Source organism: Bufo bufo, chromosome 4 (genome assembly GCF_905171765.1).
Source record: "Bufo bufo chromosome 4, aBufBuf1.1, whole genome shotgun sequence".
NCBI lineage: Eukaryota > Metazoa > Chordata > Amphibia > Anura > Bufonidae > Bufo > Bufo bufo.
This window is the reverse complement of record NC_053392.1, coordinates 22,544,743-22,567,645: the sequence shown is the minus strand read 5'-3', so window position 1 is coordinate 22,567,645 and position 22,903 is coordinate 22,544,743. Positions and strand designations below refer to the sequence as shown.

Below are 22,903 nucleotides of genomic sequence, written 5' to 3'. Positions count from 1 at the left end.
GGTATTTCTAATGTATGGATTAATACAAACCCTTTACATTAATCTTTGACAATTAACATGGTAGATGGCTGTGCATGTCTGATATGGAACTTCGGAGTCACAAACTTATAATACAAGAATTCTTGATTCTAAGCAGTTCTTTAACTGCTTGAACAAACCTAAAATGCTTTTTGCATTATTTGATTGTCTAGAGGAACTACTGTTTGTTCCCCCCCCCCCCCCTAGCACATTTGTCCCTCTCCTCCTTCTTCTCTCCCTCCACCAGTTATCCCTTCCCTCCTTCCTCCCCGTCATTCCATTCCCTCCCCTCCCAACTCCCTTTATTATTCCAATCAGATATTATATTTTATGATGGTCTAGATAATATGAGGGCCACCTCATTTTGAATACCGTATACTTTGTGGATAAATATACAGCAACTGTTATTTTAAGACTTTAAGCCTTTGTACTGGATCTGTAAACAACTGTAATCTGATTTACTTTATATTGTCCAAATATGATCATATCTTGCTATACATTAAGGTGACTGCATATTTCTTTATAGTATGTCACTTTTGACCATTTTATATTGTGATTGCTGATTTATTTTCTTAATAATAATAAAAAGAATTTTGAAAGAAAGAAGGATCGAAGGAAAGGGTCAATTGAAGACGAATTTTAGATATTTAAGTCCCTGTCACCTATGCAGAGTAGGTGTTTTTCATCACCAGAAATGGGTTAATGTCACCCACCAATGGAACGGATTATTTTTAAAAATTTCGGTCCCTGTCACCTATGCAGAGCAGGGGTTTATTCACGTAAAAATTGTAAAATGTCAACTCAAGAATGTAACAGAAAAATTTGTGAAATTTATTAACCTGCCTATCATATCATCATGGCTTTGTGAGGGATCGGTCATGTCAAACTAATTTAATCAGTTTCTATGAGGAGGTAAGTTCTAGACTTGACAGCGGCGAATCAATGGATGTCGTGTATCTGGACTTCTCCAAAGCATTTGACACTGTACCACATCAAAGGTTAGTATATAAAATGAGAATGCTCGGACTGGGAGAAAACGTCTGTAAGTGGGTAAGTAACTGGTGATAGAAAACAGAGGGTGGGTATTAACGGTACACACTCAGATTGGGTCACTGTCACTAGTGGGGTACCTCAGGGGTCAGTATTGGGCCCTATTCTCTTCAATATATTTATTAATGATCTTGTAGAAGGCTTGCACAGTAAAGTATAAATTTTCGCAGATGCCACTAAACTGTGTAAAGTAATTTACACTGAAGAGGACAGTATACTGTATATATATACTACAGAGGACAATATACTGTATATATATTACAGAGGACAGTATACTGTATATATATACTACAGAGGACAGTATACTGTATATATATACTACAGAGGACAGTATACTGTATATATATACTACAGAGGACAGTATACTGTATATATACTACAGAGGACAATATACTACTACAGAGGGATCTGGATAGATTGGAGGCTTGGGCAGATAAGTGGCAGATGAGGTTTAACACTGACAAATGTAAGGTTATGCACATGGGAAGGAATAATGCAAGTCACCCGTACATACTAAATGGTAAAACACTCGGTAACACTGACATGGAAAAGGATCTAGGAATTTTAATAAACAGCAAACTAAGCTGCAAAAACCAGTGTCAGGCAGCTGCTGCCAAGGCCAATAAGATAATGGGTTGCATCAGAAGGGGCATAGATGCCCGTGATATGAACATAGTCCTACCACTTTACAAATCGCTAGTCAGACCACACATGGAGTACTGTGTACAGTTCTGGGCTCCTGTGAACAAGGCAGACATAGCAGAGCTGGAGAGGGTCCAGAGGAGGGCAACTAAAGTAATAACTGGAATGGGGCAACTACAGTACCCTGAAAGATTATCAAAATTAGGGTTATTCACTTGAGAAAAAAGACGACTGAGGGGAGATCTAATTGCTATGTATAAATATATCAGGGGTCAGTACAGAGATCTCTCCCATCATCTAGTCATACCCAGGACTGTGACTGTGACGAGGGGACATCCTCTGCGTCTGGAGGAAAGAAGGTTTGTACACAAACATAGAAGAGGATTCTTTACGGTAAGAGCAGTGAGACTATGGAGCTCTCTGCCTGAGGAGGTGGTGATGGTGAGTACAATAAAGGAATTCAAGAGGGGCCTGGATGTATTTCTGGAGTGTAATAATATTACAGGCTATAGCTACTAGAGAGGGGTCGTTGATTCATGGAGTTAGTCTGATGCCTGATTGGAGTCGGGAAGGAATTTTTTATTCCCCTAAAGTGAGGAAAATTGGCTTCTACCTCACAGGGTTTTTTTGCCTTACTCTGGATCAACTTGCAGGCTGAACTGGATGGACAAATGTCTTTTTTCGGCCTTATGTACTATGTTACTATGCCTACCAGGTAGAGTAGGGGTCTATCACAGCCAAAAATTTTGGAATGTCACCCGGAAATGTAAAAGAAAAAATAGTGAAATTGATTAAGCTGTCAACAAGGTAGAGCGGGGGTATATCACAGCCAAAAATTTGTTAATTTCACCTGAAAATGTAATAGACAAATTAGTGTTTTTTTTTTTACATGAATATTAGGTACAGGAGTGGTATATCACACCCAAAAAATTTGCGAATTTCACCCGAAAATGTAACAGACCAATTTGTGAAATGATTTAAAATAAGATACGTACAAATAAAAATAAAAAAATAGATTTATGAGGTGGAGTTCCATATAGAGTAGGATTTTGAGGAGGTTGTGGATGTAGCGGTGTAGGTGGACGCGGCGGTGGAGGAGGACGAGGTAGCCAACACTGGTTTTTGGTTTTAATTTTTTTTTATTAGGGTACATCCAAAAGAGTATGAAATATCCAAAATACAACAATGAGCAATTGCTCTTCAGTATAACAATGACTGGTTAGTGCCGGTATACATGTCTATTCTGCACAAGGTATGGATAAGTCCTGTAGGATCCATGCCTGGTTCATTTTAATGAGCGTGAGCTTGTCCACATTGGCTGTGGACAGGTGGCTGCGCTTGCCTGTGATAACGCCCCCTGCCATGCTAAACACATGTTCAGACAATACACTGGCTGCAGGGCAGGCCAGCACCTCCAAGACGTAAAGGGCAAGCTCAGGCCATGTGCCCAATTTGGAGACCCAGAAGTTGAAGGGGGCAGACCCGTCATTCAGTATGTGTAGGCATGTGCACACATACTGCTCCACCATGTTGGTGAAATGCTGCCTCCTGCTAAGACGTTCCATATCAGCTGGTGGTGCTGGTTGTTGTGGCGTGCTGATAAAGCTGTACCACATTTTGGCCATGCTAACCCTGCCTTCTGAGGTGCTGGCGGTGCCCCAGCTGAGTTGGTGGCCTCTTCCTCCTCCTCTGCCTTTGCCTTGTGCTTCCACTGTGCCCCCGCGTCTACCAGTGTGCGCTTGTACTCGCACATCTTACGATCACACTCCAGTGAGGGAATTAAGGACGGTACGTTTGTCCTTGTAACGGGGATCCAGCAGCGTGGCCACCCAGTAATCAGCACAAGTTAGAATGTAGGCTACTTGGCGGTCGTTGCGGAGACACTGCAGCATGTAATCACTCATGTGTGCCAGGCTGCCCAGAGGCAACAAAAAGCTGTCCTCTGTGGGAGGTGTATCGTCTGTGTCCTCTGTATCCCTCCAGCCACGCACCAGTGATGGCCATGAGCTGGTCTGGGTGCCACCCTGCTGTGAACACGGTTCTTCCTCCTCCATCTCCTCCTCATCCTCCACCTCGTCATCCTCCAGAACTGTGCCCTGGCTTGACAATTGTGTATCTGGCGTTTGTGGGTGCAGGAACCACCCCTCGGAGCCACTTGTGAATGACTGGCCGGAAACCCTACGAAATGATCCCTCTTCTTCCTCCTCCTCCTGTGCCACATCCTCTTCCATCATCGCTAGCAGCGTTTTTTCAAGGAGGCATAGAAGTAGGATAGTAACACTGAGAACGGCGTTATTGGCACTGGCCATGTTGGTGGAGTACTCGAAACAGCACAACAAGGAACACAGGTCTCGCATGGAGCCCCTGAATCTCCACTATGGCCTGCTGCTGCTCGCACAGTCTGGCCAGCATGTGCAAGGTGGAGTTCCACCTTGTGGGCACGTCGCATATGAGGCGGTGAGAGGGAAGGCCGAAATTACGCTGCAGCGCTGACAGGCGAGCAGCAGCAGGGTGAGAACGCCGAAAGCGCGCACAGACGGCCCGCACTTTATGCAGCAGCTCTGACATATCAGGGTCATTTTCAAGGAACCTCTGCACCACCAAATTCAGCACATGCGCCAGGCAAGGGATGTGCGTCAAACCGGCTAGTCCCAGAGCTGCTATGAGATTTCGCCCATTATCGCACACCACCAGGACGGGCTTGAGGCTCACTGGCACCAACCACTCATCGGTCTGTTTTTCAAGGCCCGTCCACAGCTCCTGCGCGGTGTGGGGTTTGTCCCCCAAACAGAAAAGTTTTAAAACTGCCTGCTGTCGTTTACCCCTGGCTGTGCTGAAGTTGGTGGTGAAGGTGTTACGCTGACCGGATGAGGAGCCGGTAGAGGATGAGGAAGCGAAGTAGGAGGAGGAAGCAAACGGAAGCGCCCTGCAATCCTCGGTGGTGGAAGGACATTCGGCAAACTACTATCCGCCTCAAGTCCAGCTGCCACTGCATTTACCCAGTGTGCTGTTATGGAGATATAACGTCCCTGACCATGCTTACTGGTCCACGTATCCGTAGTGAGGTGCACCTTGCCACAGATGGCGTTGCGCAGTGCACACCTGATTTTGTCCCCCACTTGGTTGTGCAGGGAAGGGATGGCATGCCTGGAAAAGTTGTGGCGGCTGGGCACAACGCAATGTGGTACAGCCACCGGCATAAGGCTTTTAAAACTCTCCGTCTCCACCAGACGGAATGACAGCATTTCAAAGGCCAGTAATTTTGAAATGCTGCCATTCAGGGCCAGGGATCGCGGGTAGGTAGGGGGGTACTTTCTCTTCCAATCCAGTGTTTGGGAGATGGAGAGCTAAACGCTTCCGAGGGACATTGTGGAGATGCTTGGTGACCCAGATGATGGTGTTGCTGGCAGATCCTCTGTTTGCGGGGTGGCAGGTGGCACTGTCACTCCAGAGGTGGATAAAGAGGCCGAGACTGCAGCAGAAGAAGAAGCAGGAGGAGCCAGAAACCTTTCTTGGTTTTTGAGGTGTCTACTCCATTGCAGCTAGTGCCTTGCACTTAGATGCCTGGTCATGCAGGTTGTGCTCAGGTTGAGAACGTTTATGCTTCGCTTCAGGCTCTGATTGCACAGCGTGCAAACCACTCGTGTCTTGTCGTCAGCACATTGTCTGAAGAACTGGCATGCCAGGGAACTCCTTGGAGCTGGCTTGGGTGTGCTTGGTCCGTTGCTGTGGTGGGCAGTAGCAGATGTAGTGTCTAGGAGACGGCCGCTCCGCTTTTGCACCCTGCTCCCTCTTCTGCTGTGCTGGTGGTTCTGTGCGACGACCACCGCCTCTTCCTCCGAACTACACAGGTCACTCACATGAGCTTGATTCCATGTGGAGTAGAGGACCTCATCGTCCTCCACATCATCTTCCACCCAGTCTTCACCCCTGCCTTGTCGGTCTGCACACTTTTGATAGCCACAGCAGTTGGCACCTGTGTTTCGTCATCATCCGAGACGTGCTGCAATGGTCCTCCCATGTACTTATCTTGAAACATAAGTGGTTGGGTATCGGTGCACTCAATCTCTTCCACTTTTGGGGCAAGGATAGGTGGATGGCCTTGGGAAACCCTGCTAACAGAGTCATCAAAAAGCAGAAGAGACTGCTGCATCACTTGGGGATCAGACTGCTTGGCTGATTTGCAAGGGGGTGAGGTGAAAGACTGATGGACATCGGCTGCAGGTGCCAACTCTGATCTTTCAGCAGGAGACTGGGTGGGAGACAATGTGAAGGAACTGGAGGCACTGTCAGCAACCCAATCTACTATCGCCTGTACTTGTTCAGGGCTCACCATTCGTAGAGCAGCATAAGGCCCGACCAAATACCGCTGCAGGTTCTGTCACCTACTCGCTCCTGAGGAGGGGGTATCACTTGTGCGTGTAGCTGGCACAGACACGTACAGATCCAGACTATGCTTTAATTAAAGATTTTTGCCCAAAAGGGGTGTTTTATTAATAGCTGAATAGAACCACAGTATCTAAAGGGTGTATGTCACAATGACATATGCAGCAAAGGCTGCAAAATTAAGTTTTTTGCCAAAAAGGGTGTTTTTTTTAAAACAGAATATGACAGCTGTATATAACGCTTGAATTTCACACGTGTAGAGGCTGTAAAATGGTGTATTTTGCCCAAAAAGGGTGTTTTTTAAAACCCAGAAAATTATAGCTTAAATTGCACACTGACTAATGCTGCAAAGGCACCAGATGTAGGATATTGCCAAAAAAAGGGTGTTTTTTTTAAACCAGATTATTAGTGCAGTATTTCAAGCTTGGATTTGAATGTCACAAAAGCACATATGCAGGGCTGGTGCACTGAGCTTGCATAAAATGGCCGCCGCCGCCCACCTAACAGACAGATAAAAGTTATTTTTCTCTGTCACTGGGCTCAGGGCAGGGTAAAAAGATTGAGCCCTGCACCCACACAACTAACTCTATGTAGATTGCTGAGTTAAATTGGAGTTCTGATTAAAGATTCTGTCCTATTTTCTCCCTCACAGCAGCAGCATCCTCTCCCTACACTAAGCACAGCAGAGTGATGTGTGGCGCTACATGACTGCAGCTTATATAGAGGCTGGGTCACATGCTGCACTGGCCAATCACAGCCATGCCATTAGTAGGCATGGCTGTGATGGCTTCTAAGGTCACACAGTTAAACGCTTGTTGATTGGCTGCTCTGAAGCCTTTCAAAAAGCGCAAAGAAATCGCCGAACACCTAACCCGAACACGAACTTTGAAATGTTCGGGTTTGGGTCCGGGGTCCAAAAATCCTAAAGTTCAGTACGAACTCGAACTTTACAGTTTGGTTTCACTCAATCCTATTTAAAAGTAATATCAGGAAGTATTACTTTACTGAGAGAGTAGTGGATGCATGGAATAGCCTTCCTGAAGAAGTGTTTAAGCATGCATGGGATAGGCATAAGGCCATCCTTCATATAAGATAGGGCCAAGGGCTATTCATTGTATTCAGTATATTGGGCAGACTAGATGGGCCAAATGGTTCTTATTTGCCGACACAGTTAAGTTTCTAAGCTAAGTTAACTAGCATTACTATTAGCTCGCTCCAGGTCCAAATGGATTACACCCAAGAGTTCTTACAGAACTTGGTTCAGTTACTGCTGTGTCTCTGTCATAAATTTTAGAAATTCTCTAGGGACTGGTATTGTCATGGATGTAGTAGGGAAGAACACCAAAAGACCACAAGATGGAAGGGAAAAAGACACTAGGCCTCACCGCTAGGGAAGGAAAAGGGTCACCACCTATAAAACCCTGCTCCTGGCCCTAACTCCTATCCATATGGGCATCTCCCGATGGTAGAGATGCCCATACACAGGAACCTAGAAAACGCTGGTGGCCCTCAAAGGCCCTAATGGTAATGACAGGGCAGAGACAACCCGCTCCTTCCCTGGTGAAGGAACCATTGTCTCGCTGAGGCCTAGTAAACAACAAAGGTGGGGGGGAATACAAAATACAACAAGCGGAACACTTAACTTCTGAAGGCTGATGGATGATGGATGAACAGGACTTCAACTAGAACCACACTCCAGCTCTTCCAAAAACCAAATGAAGCTATCCAGAGCAAGGAGTGATGGATAAAGTCAGACTAAATAGGGGGAGGTAAAGGTCACATGATCCACACCTGAACAGGAGGTGTGGACATACAAGCAACACACAGACAAAGTGAAACCAAAACCAAAAGAGGCTGCCAGATCACTAATGTGCAGATAATCTTTCAGACCTTCTAAATCCTGTCTCCGGTGTGACAGGTATAGTGCCATATGACTAGTACAAGGCAAATGTGTTTTCAAACAGCTCTAGGCCCTCCACAGGTGATTATAGACCAGTTAAACTTCTATTTGTGGGTAAAATGTGTGAAGGACTCTAAAGGGACTGTATCAAGGAGTATGTGACTGTAAATAATATCGTTAGTGATAACCAGCATGGGTTTATAAAGGACAGAAGTTGTCACACTAACCTGATTTGTGATTATGAGGAGGTGAGCAGAAGCCTTGGCAGAAGGGCAGCTGTGGAGGTAGTGTTTCTGCATTTTGCAAAGACATTTCATACTGTCTCTCGTAGATGTTTAATAGGTACAACAAGGTCTATAAGCTTAGAAAGTATAGTTTGTGTCCAGAGAGTTATAAGTCCCGGGTTATAAGTAGTGTATCCCAAGGTTCAGTGCTAGGTCCTCTATTATTTAATTTATGTATTAATGATATCAAGGATGGGATTATGAGCACAATTTCTATTTTAGCAGATGACACCAAGCTATGTAGTACTGTGCAGTCTAAGGAAGATCTACAAAAACTACAAGCTGACTTTGACATCAACTTGGCAATTGTGGATAAATGTAAAGTTCTGCATCTGGGTGTGCTTTATATGTTCTAGGGGTAGTAACTCTGGGAGAATCACTTTTCAAAAAGGATTTGGGTGTACTTGTAGATCGTAGATTAAATAACAACATACAATGTCAATCAGCTGCTTGTAAGGCGAGACATGGACTCGCGGGACAGGGATATAATATTACCACTTGTACCACTTTACAAACCGTTGGGGCGGCCTCACCTGGAATATGCAGTTCAGTTCTGGGCACCAGTCCATAGAAAAGATGCCCAGGAGCAGCAAAAAATACATAAGAGAGCGACTAAATTGTTGAGGGGCCTGGAGGGTCTTAGGAAAGATTAAAATAATAAAATGTATTTAGTCTTGAGAAGAGACATCTAAGGGGGAACATTATTAATCTATTCAAATATATAAATGGGCCATACAAAAAATATGGTGAAAAGCTATTCCATGTAAAATTCCCTAAAAAGACAAGGGGGCACTGCCTGCGACTGGAGAAGAAAAAGTTCAGTCTCCAGAGAGGTCAAGGCTTCTTTACTGTAAGAATTGTGAATCTATGGAATAGTCTACCTCAAGACGTGGTCACAACATAACAGTGGGCTGTTTTATGAAGGACTTAGATAAATTCTTAAAAGTAAATAACATTAATTCTTATAAAAATGTGCAGAAATCTGGGTCTCACCCGCCTTTTTCTAAAATTTGCTTCCCCGCTTATCCCTTGGTGGAACTTGATGGACTTATGTCTTTTTGCAACCATGTTAAGTATGTAACTATGTAATAGTTGAATTTCTTCTGCAACAAGGTACCTCTAAATGTAATAATGTCTATCAGCTCCTGAAAAAGATGTTTCTAAATGTATCCTCACTGTTTGCATAGATCTATGGCTACAACTTTGTACCTGGAAATATGGAGCATGGAAATGAAAAAAATATATTATCCATTGCTTTGGTATACAGACATATGGTCAATATACACCCTGTACAGAATTATTAGGCAAATGAGTATTTTGACCACATCATCCTCTTTATGCATGTTGTCTTACTCCAAGCTGTATAGGCTTGAAAGCCTACTACCAATTAAGCATATTAGGTGATGTGCATCTCTGTAATGAGAAGGGGTGTGGTCTAATGACATCAACACCCTATATCAGGTGTGCATAATTATTAGGCAACTTCCTTTCCTTTGGCAAAATGGGTCAAAAGAAGGACTTGACAGGCTCAGAAAAGTCAAAAATAGTGAGATATCTTGCAGAGGGATGCAGCACTCTTAAAATTGCAAAGCTTCTGAAGCGTGATCATCGAACAATCAAGCGTTTCATTCAAAATAGTCAACAGGGTCGCAAGAAGCGTGTGGAAAAACCAAGGCGCAAAATAACTGCCCATGAACTGAGAAAAGTCAAGCGTGCAGCTGCCAAGATGCCACTTGCCACCAGTTTGGCCATATTTCAGAGCTGCAACATCACTGGAGTGCCCAAAAGCACAAGGTGTGCAATACTCAGAGACATGGCCAAGGTAAGAAAGGCTGAAAGACGACCACCACTGAACAAGACACACAAGCTGAAACGTCAAGACTGGGCCAAGAAATATCTCAAGACTGATTTTTCTAAGTTTTTATGGACTGATGAAATGAGAGTGAGTCTTGATGGGCCAGATGGATGGGCCCGTGGCTGGATTGGTAAAGGGCAGAGAGCTCCAGTCCGACTCAGACGCCAGCAAGGTGGAGGTGGAGTACTGGTGTGGGCTGATATCATCAAAGATGAGCTTGTGGGGCCTTTTCGGGTTGAGGATGGAGTCAAGCTCAACTCCCAGTCCTACTGCCAGTTTCTGGAAGACACCTTCTTCAAGCAGTGGTACAGGAAGAAGTCTGCATCCTTCAAGAAAAACATGATTTTCATGCAGGACAATGCTCCATCACACGCGTCCAAGTACTCCACAGCGTGGCTGGCAAGAAAGGGTATAAAAGAAGAAAATCTAATAACATGGCCTCCTTGTTCACCTGATCTGAACCCCATTGAGAACCTGTGGTCCATCATCAAATGTGAGATTTACAAGGAGGGAAAACAGTACACCTCTCTGAACAGTGTCTGGGAGGCTGTGGTTGCTGCTGCACGCAATGTTGATGGTGAACAGATCAAAACACTGACAGAATCCATGGATGGCAGGCTTTTGAGTGTCCTTGCAAAGAAAGGTGGCTATATTGGTCACTGATTTGTTTTTGTTTTGTTTTTGAATGTCAGAAATGTATATTTGTGAATGTTGAGATGTTATATTGGTTTCACTGGTAAAAATAAATAATTGAAATGGGTATATATTTGTTTTTTGTTAAGTTGCCTAATAATTATGCACAGTAATAGTCACCTGCACACACAGATATCCCCCTAAAATAGCTAAAACTAAAAACAAACTAAAAACTACTTCCAAAAATATTCAGCTTTGATATTAATGAGTTTTTGGGTTCATTGAGAACATGGTTGTTGTTCAATAATAAAATTAATCCTCAAAAATAAACTTGCCTAATAATTCTGCACTCCCTGTACTGTAATCATGTTTATACATCTTGTAGACCGTCTCTTCATTTGGCGAGACATCTCCTGGTCTTCATGTTCGCTATAGAAGAAATAAACAGAAGATCTGACCTCTTACCTAATATCACTCTGGGATACAAGATCTATGACTCCGGTGTGTTAGAGCATAAAGCTGTACAGAGTGCACTGAGTATACTGTCAGGACGAGAAGAAGCCGTCCCCAACTACAGCTGTGATAAGAAGAACAACGTGGTGGCTTTTATCGGACACTTGATGTCTTCCTCCAGTCTGTCCATAGCGGAGATAACTGGGATCTATGGCTATCCTCAGGTAAAAAAAGGACTAACACTTTCAATATGCTTTTCTTATACAGTGGACTGAAGGTGAAGGGAAGGTTGTGAAACAAGGGAGTCAGTCACACGCTGGCAATACACAGGGAGAACATACAAACTCCATGCAGATGTTGCCCCTGGTTGGATTTGCTGCCCAGTAACATTGTTACAGTATACTGCTGAAAAACATCTAAAAACGAATTATAAAATCCTTATAATAGAGATGATAAAGCCTGTAAACATACAGTAGAGACCAAAAGTTTGGACACACCTTCTCATTCAAAGAGTTTTCTTTATTTTCATGACTATGAAGGCATCAAAACTATGAATTAACACATGTGGATTTATATACATAACAAAAGTGTGAAACAACTGAAAATATGTCATATTCTAGGTTCTTCAAAGTAGCCACCTTTTGCTTTGATTACTGCTTTGCACACTCTTGGCATTCTCTTGATGAGCTTTAAGAGGTAGTCCCCTGAAATGGTCTTCCAACAGTCTTGAAGGAGTTCCCAGAGATGCTTAGCACTTGTTGGCCCTTTTGCCTTCACTCTGCGGTCCAGCTCACCCCCAACTATCTCGATTGGGTTCAGGTCCGGTGACTGTGGAGGCCAGGTCATCTGGCGCAGCACCCCATCACTCTCCTTCATGGTCAAATAGCCCTTACTTTCAAAGTTTTCCCAATTTTTCGGCTGACTGACTGACCTTAATTTCTTAAAGTAATGATGGCCACTCGTTTTTCTTTACTTAGCTGCTTTTTTCTTGCCATAATATAAATTCTAACAGTCTATTCAGTAGGAGTATCAGCTGTGTATCCACCTGACTTCTCCTTAACGCCACTGATGGTCCCAACCCTATTTATAAGGCAAGAAATCCCACTTATTAAACCTGACAGGGCACACCTGTGAAGTGAAAACCATTTCAGGGGACTTCCTCTTGAAGCTCATCAAGAGAATGCCAAGAGTGTTCAAAGCAGTGATCAAAGCAAAAGGTGGCTACTTTGAAGAACCTAGAATATGACATATTTTCTGTTGTTTCAGACTTGTTTGTTATGTATATAATTCCACATGTGTTAATTTAGAGTTTTGATGCCTTCAGTGTGAATCTACAATTTTCATAGTCATGAAAATAAAGAAAACTCTTTGAATGAGAAGTCCAAACTTTTTTGTCCAAACTTTTGGTCTGTACTGTATATGTCATAAGGTAATCAAATACAACCCCTGTGGGTTAGCTTTGTTCACATGGCTTTTTCTTAAGCCAGTTTTAAAGATTTTTCACCTGGAAGAGAGCATAGCAGCCCAAAGTCGCTGATTTTATTTTATTTTTTTAATCTAATGATGTGTGAAGAAGACCTTCAAAGGTTTCACAGAGTGTCCAAACTATGGAGAACTCATGTAGAAACCCCAATTTACTGTAATGTAGAAACCCAATATTCAAAAGCCATTGAAAAGCAATTGAAGGTGTTTGCTTAACACATTTAGTTTAGAAACACGATAAATCATGAGTGTTAACTTTACTACATCTGTACTGTATTGTCCCTCAATATGTCCAGTAATCAAAAAACTGAAATGTATGGTTCTCTTTGCTAGATCAATTTTAATGTATCAACAGTGGCTCTCTCTAACACTCCATTACAAACCAGAGACAGTCCTGTAGACAGCATTATCTCAGGGTTCTTACCCCTCATCAGCACAGAGCAGCGGGCCGGTCATCAGGTTGGGCTGAGCTCATTTGAATATTTGTACCTATTGACCGTTAGGATTCTGTATTTGCTCTATAAAAGAGATGACTTTTGAAATGGCTCTAAAGAGCTTCCTGAAGGTCAGTGTAGTCCTGTAATCGGATGCCACTGCTGCCACAAGTCAGTTCCCTAAATGTCCTCCCCCCTAGATATTACAACAATGAGTGATATAATTGCAAAGTGGAACCAAAGCACTCAGCAGTGAAGACCACGTGAAGTTGGAGAATGGAGTCGCTGAGTACTGAGGCATATATTTCATAAAAGTCACTTACACTCTGCTGACCACAATACAAATCTACTCTGGAATTAACATCAGCACAAAAAACTGTACTTTGCCAGGAGCTTCATACATGGGTTTCCATAGCCGAGCAGCTGTGTGCGAGCCTTCCAGCACCCAGTACAATGTGAGTGAAGACCAAACAAATAACTGTGTAGCATAAATATAACATAAAGTTGATGGCAGTGGAAGAACCACAAGCTAGGAGCTGTATAAAGTAACCTAAGCCCCGGATTGGGCCAGCATTGAGCATTCTGGCTCTGGTGGCTGACAGAGGGGATAAGTGTCCAGCGGAGGCAACCATAAATCCAGGAATTCTTCTGGAGAACTCCTTTATCTGATTCTTTCGTTTCCATCAGAGTATTCTGCCTGATCCATTCTTCGTAGAAACGTTGGTTCTGAAAGAAGGGTTTATAGTCTATGGTAGTAAGCTTGTGCTGTAGAGCTGAACAAACCTCTGAACAAAATTGTGTCCGATTTGTCTTATCTAGAGATGGGTGAATTTCTAAATAATTTGATTCGCTGAATTCTCCAAAAAGATTTGCTTCAATCCAAATTTATTTGCGACAAATTATGTTAAAAAACAGCTATTTCCTTGCTGCAGAAAGCCTTTATAGTGGTGTAGAACACTGTGCCTGGCAGTAACACACATAGGGAGTCTGCTCTGGTAGTGAAATAATACTGTCAGTCGGTATGACATGCAGATGACAGGTGTCGCTCTTAGAATCACTGCACACTTCACTCACTTGGGCAGTCACAGGGCAAAAACTGACCAAATAACTCAAGTATGAACTCAGTCTTAGGCCTAATTCACACGTCCGTGGGACACGGTCCGTGAGATCCCGGCCTGGAGTCCTGCTGAGTGCAGGAGCGCACGGTGTCATTGGTTGCTATGACGCCGTGCGCTTTGTGCCACTTCTGCTGTACAGTAATGCACTCATATGATCTATACGAGTGTATTACTGCACAGCAGCGGCGGCACAAAGCGCACGGCGTCATAGCAACCAATGACACCGTGCGCTCCTGCACTCAGCAGGACTCCAGGCTGGGATCTCACGGACCGTGTTCCACGGACGTGTGAATTTGGCCTTACAGGTCCATGCTAGTGCCAAGAAGAAACGCACTCCTTTTACACCGTCATCAGTTGATTCGACATAGATGTCCACAGAACCAGTTCTATTAAACACTTATACAAGTAGAGCCCCCGACAGAGTGGAGAGGGTGTCAGCAGTAAGTTTTTGTTGACGTCACTGATAATTTTGCCCTTCCTCTGATCCGTCAGAACAATAACCCCCAAAACATTGATCCTGTCTGTGGAGCATCCGCCTTCACTCGGTCAGCATTTGGTCAATAATCGCTAATGTAAAAAAAAACAGGAGTGGATGTAAAACAGAGATGACCTGTGAATGGAATGTTTGCTTGTCTTCTGTGTTTTGTACCCACTCCTGCTTTTGGCTACCAAATCACAAGCCAACTCTGATAGGACCAGACAGGCCTTACAGATTCTACACAGACAGGATCCGTTGTGCATCTCATTTTTCCTTCCTTCTGGCAGATCAGAAGAAGGGTCAAATAAATGATGATGTCAGCCAGGCCGAAAGGCAAAAGAGTGGCCCAGTCATGAAGTTGGGAGGGTGGGAACAGCATGAGAAGTCCACTAGTGGCCCTATGACATAGTTGTGAGGTGGAAGTAGCATGAGGAGACTACAGAGTGGCCCAATGACAGAGTCTGGAGGTGGCAGCAGCATCAGGAGGAGGCCACATAGTCTCACAATGACAGTGTGGAGGTGGCAGCAACATGAGGAGACCACAGAGTGTTAGATCAAATAAATAAATAAAAGGGAAATTAAAACCCCCCAGAAAAGTCTATAATTTTTTGACTTCACCACACAACAGCTAATAAGCAAAAAGGGCTTTACAACATATAACTGCACCGCACAAGGGCAAATAAGACGGACTGTAGAAATATTTCCTTGTAATAAACCCTGTTAATAGCTGTATCAAACAGCACTTGCACCCTAACAAGAATGGTTTGCTGGAATTACAGAGCAGTATAATGGCAATTTGGATCCCCAGACTGTTACCTCCCAGACTGTTACCTCCCCTACTGAACCCTGTTCTACATAAATGCTGTGGAATGATTCCTCCCTATTAGGGTTGAGCGAACCCGAACTGTAAAGTTTGGGTTCGTACCAAACTTTAGAATTTTTGGACCCCGGACCCGAACATTTCAGTAAAAGTTCGGGTTCGGCGATTTCTTAGCGATTTTTAAAAGGCGGCAGAGCAGCCAATCAACAAGCGTTTAACTTGTGTGCCCTTAGAAGCCATCACAGCCATGCCTACTAATAGCATGGCTATGATTGGCCAGTGCAGCATGTGACCCAGCCTCTATATAAGCTGGAGTCACGTAGCGCGGCACTCTGCTGTTACTAGTGTAGGGAGAGGATGCTGCTGGTGATTTCAGGGAGAGAATAGGAGAGAATCAGTGATCAGAACTCGAATCTAACTCAGCGATCTACAGTACAGACCAAAAGTTTGGACACACCTTCTCATTCAAAGAGTTTTCTTTATTTTCATGACTATGAAAATTGTAGATTCACACTGAAGGCATCAAAACTCTGAATTAACACATGTGGAATTATATACATAGCAAACAAGTGTGAAACAACAGAAAATATGTCATATTCTAGGTTCTTCAAAGTAGCCACCTTTTGCTTTGATTACTGCTTTGCACACTCTTGGCATTCTCTTGATGAGCTTCAAGAGGTAGTCCCCTGAAATGGTTTTGACTTCACAGGTGTGCCCTGTCAGGTTTAATAAGTGGGATTTCTTGCCTTAAAAATGGGGTTGGGACCATCAGTTGCGTTGAGGAGAAGTCAGGTGGATACACAGCTGATACTCCTACTGAATAGACTGTTAGAATTTGTATTATGGCAAGAAAAAAGCAGCTAAGTAAAGAAAAACGAGTGGCCATCATTACTTTAAGAAATTAAGGTCAGTCAGTCAGCCGAAAAATTGGGAAAACTTTGAAAGTAAGGGCTATTTGACCATGAAGGAGAGTGATGGGGTGCTGCGCCAGATGACCTGGCCTCCACAGTCACCGGACCTGAACCCAATCGAGATGGTTTGGGGTGAGCTGGACCGCAGAGTGAAGGCAAAAGGGCCAACAAGTGCTAAGCATCTCTGGGAACTCCTTCAAGACTGTTGAAAGACCATTTCAGGGGACTACCTCTTGAAGCTCATCAAGAGAATGCCAAGAGTGTGCAAAGCAGTAATCAAAGCAAAAGGTGGCTACTTTGAAGAACCTAGAATATGACATATTTTCAGTTGTTTCACACTTGTTTGTTATGTATATAATTCCACATGTGTTAATTCATAGTTTTGATGCCTTCATAGTCATGAAAATAAAGAAAACTCTTTGAATGAGAAGGTGTGTCCAAACTTTTGGTCTGTACTGCACATAGAGTTAGTTATGTGGGTGCAGTGCACAATCTTTTTACCCTGCCCTGAGCCCAGTGACAGAGAAAAATAACTTTTATCCGTCTGTTAGTCAGGTGGGCGGCGGCGGCCATTTTATGCAAGCTCAGTGCACCAGAACTGCATCTGAACTTTTGTGACATTCAAATCCAAGCTTGAAATACTGCACTAATATCTGGTTTTAAAAAAATCACCCTTTTTTGCCAATATACAACATCTGGTGCATTTGCAGGATTAGTCAGTGTGCAATTTAAGCTAGAAATACAGCCATAATTTTATGGGTTTTTAAAAACACACTTTTTTGCCAAAATACACAATTTTTCAGCCCTTGCAGCATCAGTACGTGTGAAATTCAAGGGTTATATACATCCTTTATATTCTTAGTAAAAAAAACACACTTTTTGGGCGATATCCAACATCTGGATTATTCAGTGTGCAATTTAAGCTAGTATTACAGCCTTAATTTTCTGGGTTTTTAAAAACACCCTTTTTTGGCAAAATCCACTATTTTGCACATCTGCACTTGTGAAATTCAAGCTTGACCTCCTCCGGACATAGGGCGTACAGGTACGCCCTTATGTCCTGGTACTTAAGGACGCCCTGTGTATTTTCAATCACCGCCGCGCGGCAGGCGGTGATCGGAACCCGGTGCCTGCTCAAATCATTGAGCAGGCACCTGGGGCAAATGTGCCAGGGGGGTCACCCCCGTGTAGGCGATCCCAGCAAACCGCAGGTCAATTCAGACATGCGGTTTGCTGCGTTTCCGGGTTATTCGGGTCTCTGAGGACCTGATAACCCGGAACAGGATTGTGATCGGTGGTGTGATTTTACCCCACCAATCAACATCCTGCGATCCTGAGTGGTGATGGTGACATCACCTCTCAGGATCGCTTCTGATTGGTAGGAGGGCGGGCCGGCGGCAGTTTCAAATGATAGCAGCGCTCCTCTCCTCCTCCTTTTCTGTCCGGATCCCGAAGAGAGAGCTCCAGCACCCATCCTTGCCCCCAACACCTGTGCCACCCCCATCTTTATCTCCAGGTAATTAGGGAAAGTATAGGGAAAGGTTGGGCTAGGCAGGGATATAAAAGGGAAAGTTAGTGGTAAAAAAAAGTTTGGTTGTGTGGCGAAAATAACCTCACTACTGGGTTTTGGAGGGGCTTGTTTGCCAGCCTCTTGCCTCAGGATTATGGCCCATATACTAAGGAGAAGACAGACCGGCCGCACAGCTTAAATCTGTGGAACTGTTTTGGGCAGGAAAGCCATGCTTGCGGCTGGCCAAATGTGACTTCCATGGAATTCGGGAACCCCTGCTCAGATCTGGGTGATTTTTGGATATGTGTTCACCCAGATCAGAGCTATCCATGGATGTATACATTATGGGGATATGTGGGGTTTTGAGGTGTTTTCTGTCTGTGAGTGATTAAGTTAGCCCATTATGTTTGGTAATTGTATCACAGGCAGAGCCCAATGTGTTTTGGTAATTGTATTTTGTTGATTGCGTCAAAGACAATGCCCATTGTATTTTGTTGATTGCGTTACAGACAGAGGGAAGGGGGTTTTGTGTACAATTGCTGGGAAGGTTTCAATACTGTAAATGCATGTGATTGGCTAAAATATAAACTGTCACAGTCTTCTACAAGGGCCCCAGGGGGAGTGTCCCTTGCTAGGAGACCTGCATAAAAGGCTGAAAAATAACCCATTAAAGAGTTCCTGTTTTACCTTCAACATAGAGCCTCGTCTCATGTGCGTGGGGATTGCTATACGTGTATACTCCCCTGGCTATTACTCCTAGCTCTTGTAAGAGCTGTTCCTATTTCTGGTTCCTATGGTGGTATCGGTGTCAAGTGGAGTGCTTTGAGTCCTCGGGAAGCGCTAGGAGCATTCATCAATGGAGGTACCCGGTCGGGGTGTCAGGAGATCCTTTACAGGTTGCATCACCCTAAGTAGGGTGTCTGGGGTCCACAGCACAGCTGTGTGACCCTAGACCACCCAGGGGTGCTGCTGCTTGCCCCCCTGCCCCCCCCCTCCCCCCCACAACTTTTTTGGGACGCAGGCATTTTATTTATTTTTTTGTGTGCATACGCTGACTGTGGCCGGCACTCTTAGCGTCCGGCCACTGTTAGCGCATTGCACACCCCACCGCTGATCAACTTCAGACGGTTGATCAGCGGTTTTGAATTTTTTTTCAACTTTTTTATCACATTTTTCCCCCTTTTTTTAGTTAGTCTTTTTTTTTTTCAAAAAATAGTGGTAGGTTGTGGTGGCTCACTAGCAAGTAGTTAAGGTATGGTGCTGCAAGCTCATATAGAGGGAATCACCCCACCCTCTCTTAAAGGCAAATGTAGTAATAGAGTAATGAGCGAGCACTCATACACTTGGCAACCAGATTGACATGTGCAGAAAATATTTATTATATCCCCATAAAATACAAGTAATAAAATTTATAAGAACAATGTAGCAATAATATACAACATTACAGTCACATATATTGTGGTAGATATGATCAACACTATATTCATATGACTCAATAGTGTCGATAAATTCAATAATATATATCACACCAAGAAACTTCAAGTATATGCTGTTATTTGGGAAAGAGGGGGTATTATCTTCTAGCGCTCTATCCCAATTTGGGAAACTGAATGTCACTGAAAATGCTGTAGGTGTATTCACTGGGAGCGCAATATGTTCATAAAGTGTCCACAGGAATCCTGATAATGTGAAAAGTCTCTTATAGCATATCCTTTTATGGTCGATATGAGCTTTGGATTGAAGAAAACTTTAAATCGATATTTGGCTTACCGTCTAGCGTCTGCTTTCTCCCTATTGCTTCAATGGAGCTTTAAATATTTGCCGGCTTATTCAGTCGCTCCATACAGCAAGCTGGTTTAAATTTCGCGGGAGTTCCAAAGATCGCGGGAGTTGCCACTCTGTTCCGCAATTTCCTTTGGTGCAGCTTTCGATGATAAGAATAGTTAATCCTTTACTGTAGAGATTTTCTTCTGTATGGCCATACAGTATTATCGGAGGCTTTTCAATGCAGGTACATCACTTGTTTCACCATACGCGTTACGGGTAGATTCACTCTCCCTTCCTCAGTGGTCAAGTGTCTGCCTGCTCTGCCTCCATTTTTATCCATTCCTTTGATTGCTTCCCAAATCTCGGACACCTGTTGTTCATGCTACTCCCAGTTTGCAAGGGAATCCTCCCACATAATCAAGGGATAATTCTATACAGCCTTGATTTAAAAAAAAAATGTTTTTTTTTTTTTTTTTTTTTCTCTTGCAGTTTCCATGCGTTTTTTATGCGTTTTTTTGGGGACACATGCGTTTTTTGGCCCAGATGTCCCAATTGGTGTGATATATCATTATGTGAAATATAAACTTGATATCTGATTGCCAACACTTATAAAATGACTTTTTATAATAAAATATTATTAAACAAATTTTCAAGATTAAAATATCAATATAAGAATATAAAACAATAAATAATAAATGTGAGGAATCTTGAAAGTTTCATAGGAATCCTAGAGTTTGATACAATTATTCGGATTTGATAGAGAAAGAAGGGTGGGTATCTCGGAGCCAAGGACACGTCGCAGCGCCGATAGACGGCCTAGCATGCGACGTGCCGTCGGCCTCGAGACATCCAACCTACATAAATCCAAAAATTTCCAACTCCGAATTAAGGCCTTTCGGTTGTAGAGATCCAAATTCATAAATGCGTCTGGATTCTATCCTAGACATTTGTCTGATAAAATCACCGCCTCTCCAGTGTTTCTCCACCTTCTCCAGTGCCGTAAACACCAGACTTGATGGATCCTGATTATGCATCTCTTTATAATGTTTAGATAGGGAATGTTTATCGTACCCTTTCCTGATGTTGGCAATATGTTCGGCCACTCTTTTTTTGAATGGCCTCTTGGTACGTTCTATATATTGTCTGTTACAGGGGCACTGGAGAAGGTAGATAACTCCACTGGAGTCACATGTAAGACAATCTTCTATCTCCCAATTATAGTTGTTCTGAGTCGAGGGGACATTAGTCGTCAGGCGGGGTTTTTTATTCATTCTACAACCCATACACCTTCCACATTTATAAAAACCCTTCAAACTCTGCTTCCACGGTTTTACGGTAGGGGCCACCTTGATACCTAGATTGGGTGCCCTAGTGAAGGTAATCGTCGGAACAGTCGGGAGTAAGTGTCCCACAATTTTGTCATTCAACACATGGTGCCAAAGGGTTTTAATAATTTTCTGAATCTTCCTATAATTCTCATTAAATGGAAGAACAACTCTCATGGCTTCTTTATTTAGTGTTTTATCTTCCTCATTATCCATCTCATTTTTATCCTTATTGTCCTCCTTATTAAAGAACTCTCTTCTATCTAATAGAATGTCTAGGATAGAATCCAGACGCATTTATGAATTTGGATCTCTACAACCGAAAGGCCTTAATTCGGAGTTGGAAATTTTTGGATTTATGTAGGTTGGATGTCTCGAGGCCGACGGCACGTCGCATGCTAGGCCGTCTATCGGCGCTGCGACGTGTCCTTGGCTCCGAGATACCCACCCTTATTTCTCTATCAAATCCGAATAATTGTATCAAACTCTAGGATTCCTATGAAACTTTCAAGATTCCTCACATTTATTATTTATTGTTTTATATTCTTATATTGATATTTTAATCTTGAAAATTTGTTTAATAATATTTTATTATAAAAAGTCATTTTATAAGTGTTGGCAATCAGATATCAAGTTTATATTTCACATAATGATATATCACACCAATTGGGACATCTGGGCCAAAAAACGCATGTGTCCCCAAAAAAACGCATAAAAAACGCATGGAAACTGCAAGAGAAAAAAAAAAAAAAAAAAAAACATTTTTTTTTTAAATCAAGGCTGTATAGAATTATCCCTTGATTATGTGGGAGGATTCCCTTGCAAACTGGGAGTAGCATGAACAACAGGTGTCCGAGATTTGGGAAGCAATCAAAGGAATGGATAAAAATGGAGGCAGAGCAGGCAGACACTTGACCACTGAGGAAGGGAGAGTGAATCTACCCGTAACGCGTATGGTGAAACAAGTGATGTACCTGCATTGAAAAGCCTCCGATAATACTGTATGGCCATACAGAAGAAAATCTCTACAGTAAAGGATTAACTATTCTTATCGTTGAAAGCTGCACCAAAGGAAATTGCGGAACAGAGTGGCAACTCCCGCGATCTTTGGAACTCCCGCGAAATTTAAACCAGCTTGCTGTATGGAGCGACTGAATAAGCCGGCAAATATTTAAAGCTCCATTGAAGCAATAGGGAGAAAGCAGACGCTAGACGGTAAGCCAAATATCGATTTAAAGTTTTCTTCAATCCAAAGCTCATATCGACCATAAAAGGATATGCTATAAGAGACTTTTCACATTATCAGGATTCCTGTGGACACTTTATGAACATATTGCGCTCCCAGTGAATACACCTACAGCATTTTCAGTGACATTCAGTTTCCCAAATTGGGATAGAGCGCTAGAAGATAATACCCCCTCTTTCCCAAATAACAGCATATACTTGAAGTTTCTTGGTGTGATATATATTATTGAATTTATCGACACTATTGAGTCATATGAATATAGTGTTGATCATATCTACCACAATATATGTGACTGTAATGTTGTATATTATTGCTACATTGTTCTTATAAATTTTATTACTTGTATTTTATGGGGATATAATAAATATTTTCTGCACATGTCAATTTGGTTGCCAAGTGTATGAGTGCTCGCTCCTTACTCTATTACTTTTTTTTTTTCTGTTAGTTTTAGGGATAAGTCCGCAAACACCCGTGCCCCCACACACACGCACACCAAATAAAGATTTACACACACGCACATACACACACTCCCCTATGGCCCGCCGGACGTTCTCGGCCGAGGAGGCATACGCCCAGCTTGCCTCCGTCTCC

General features: G+C 43.1%; 1 long non-coding RNA gene across 1 annotated transcript; it reads right to left on the bottom strand.

Moving 5' to 3' along the window:
- Positions 1-506: 506 nt before the first annotated feature.
- LOC120999892 lies at positions 507-22,872 on the bottom strand. The gene is made up of 3 exons (XR_005778675.1): positions 22,861-22,872; positions 16,174-16,179; positions 507-589 (listed from the first exon to the last, which is right to left on the bottom strand). It is a non-coding gene; the product is annotated as an uncharacterized LOC120999892 (long non-coding RNA).
- Between the last annotated feature and the right edge of the window lie 31 nt (positions 22,873-22,903).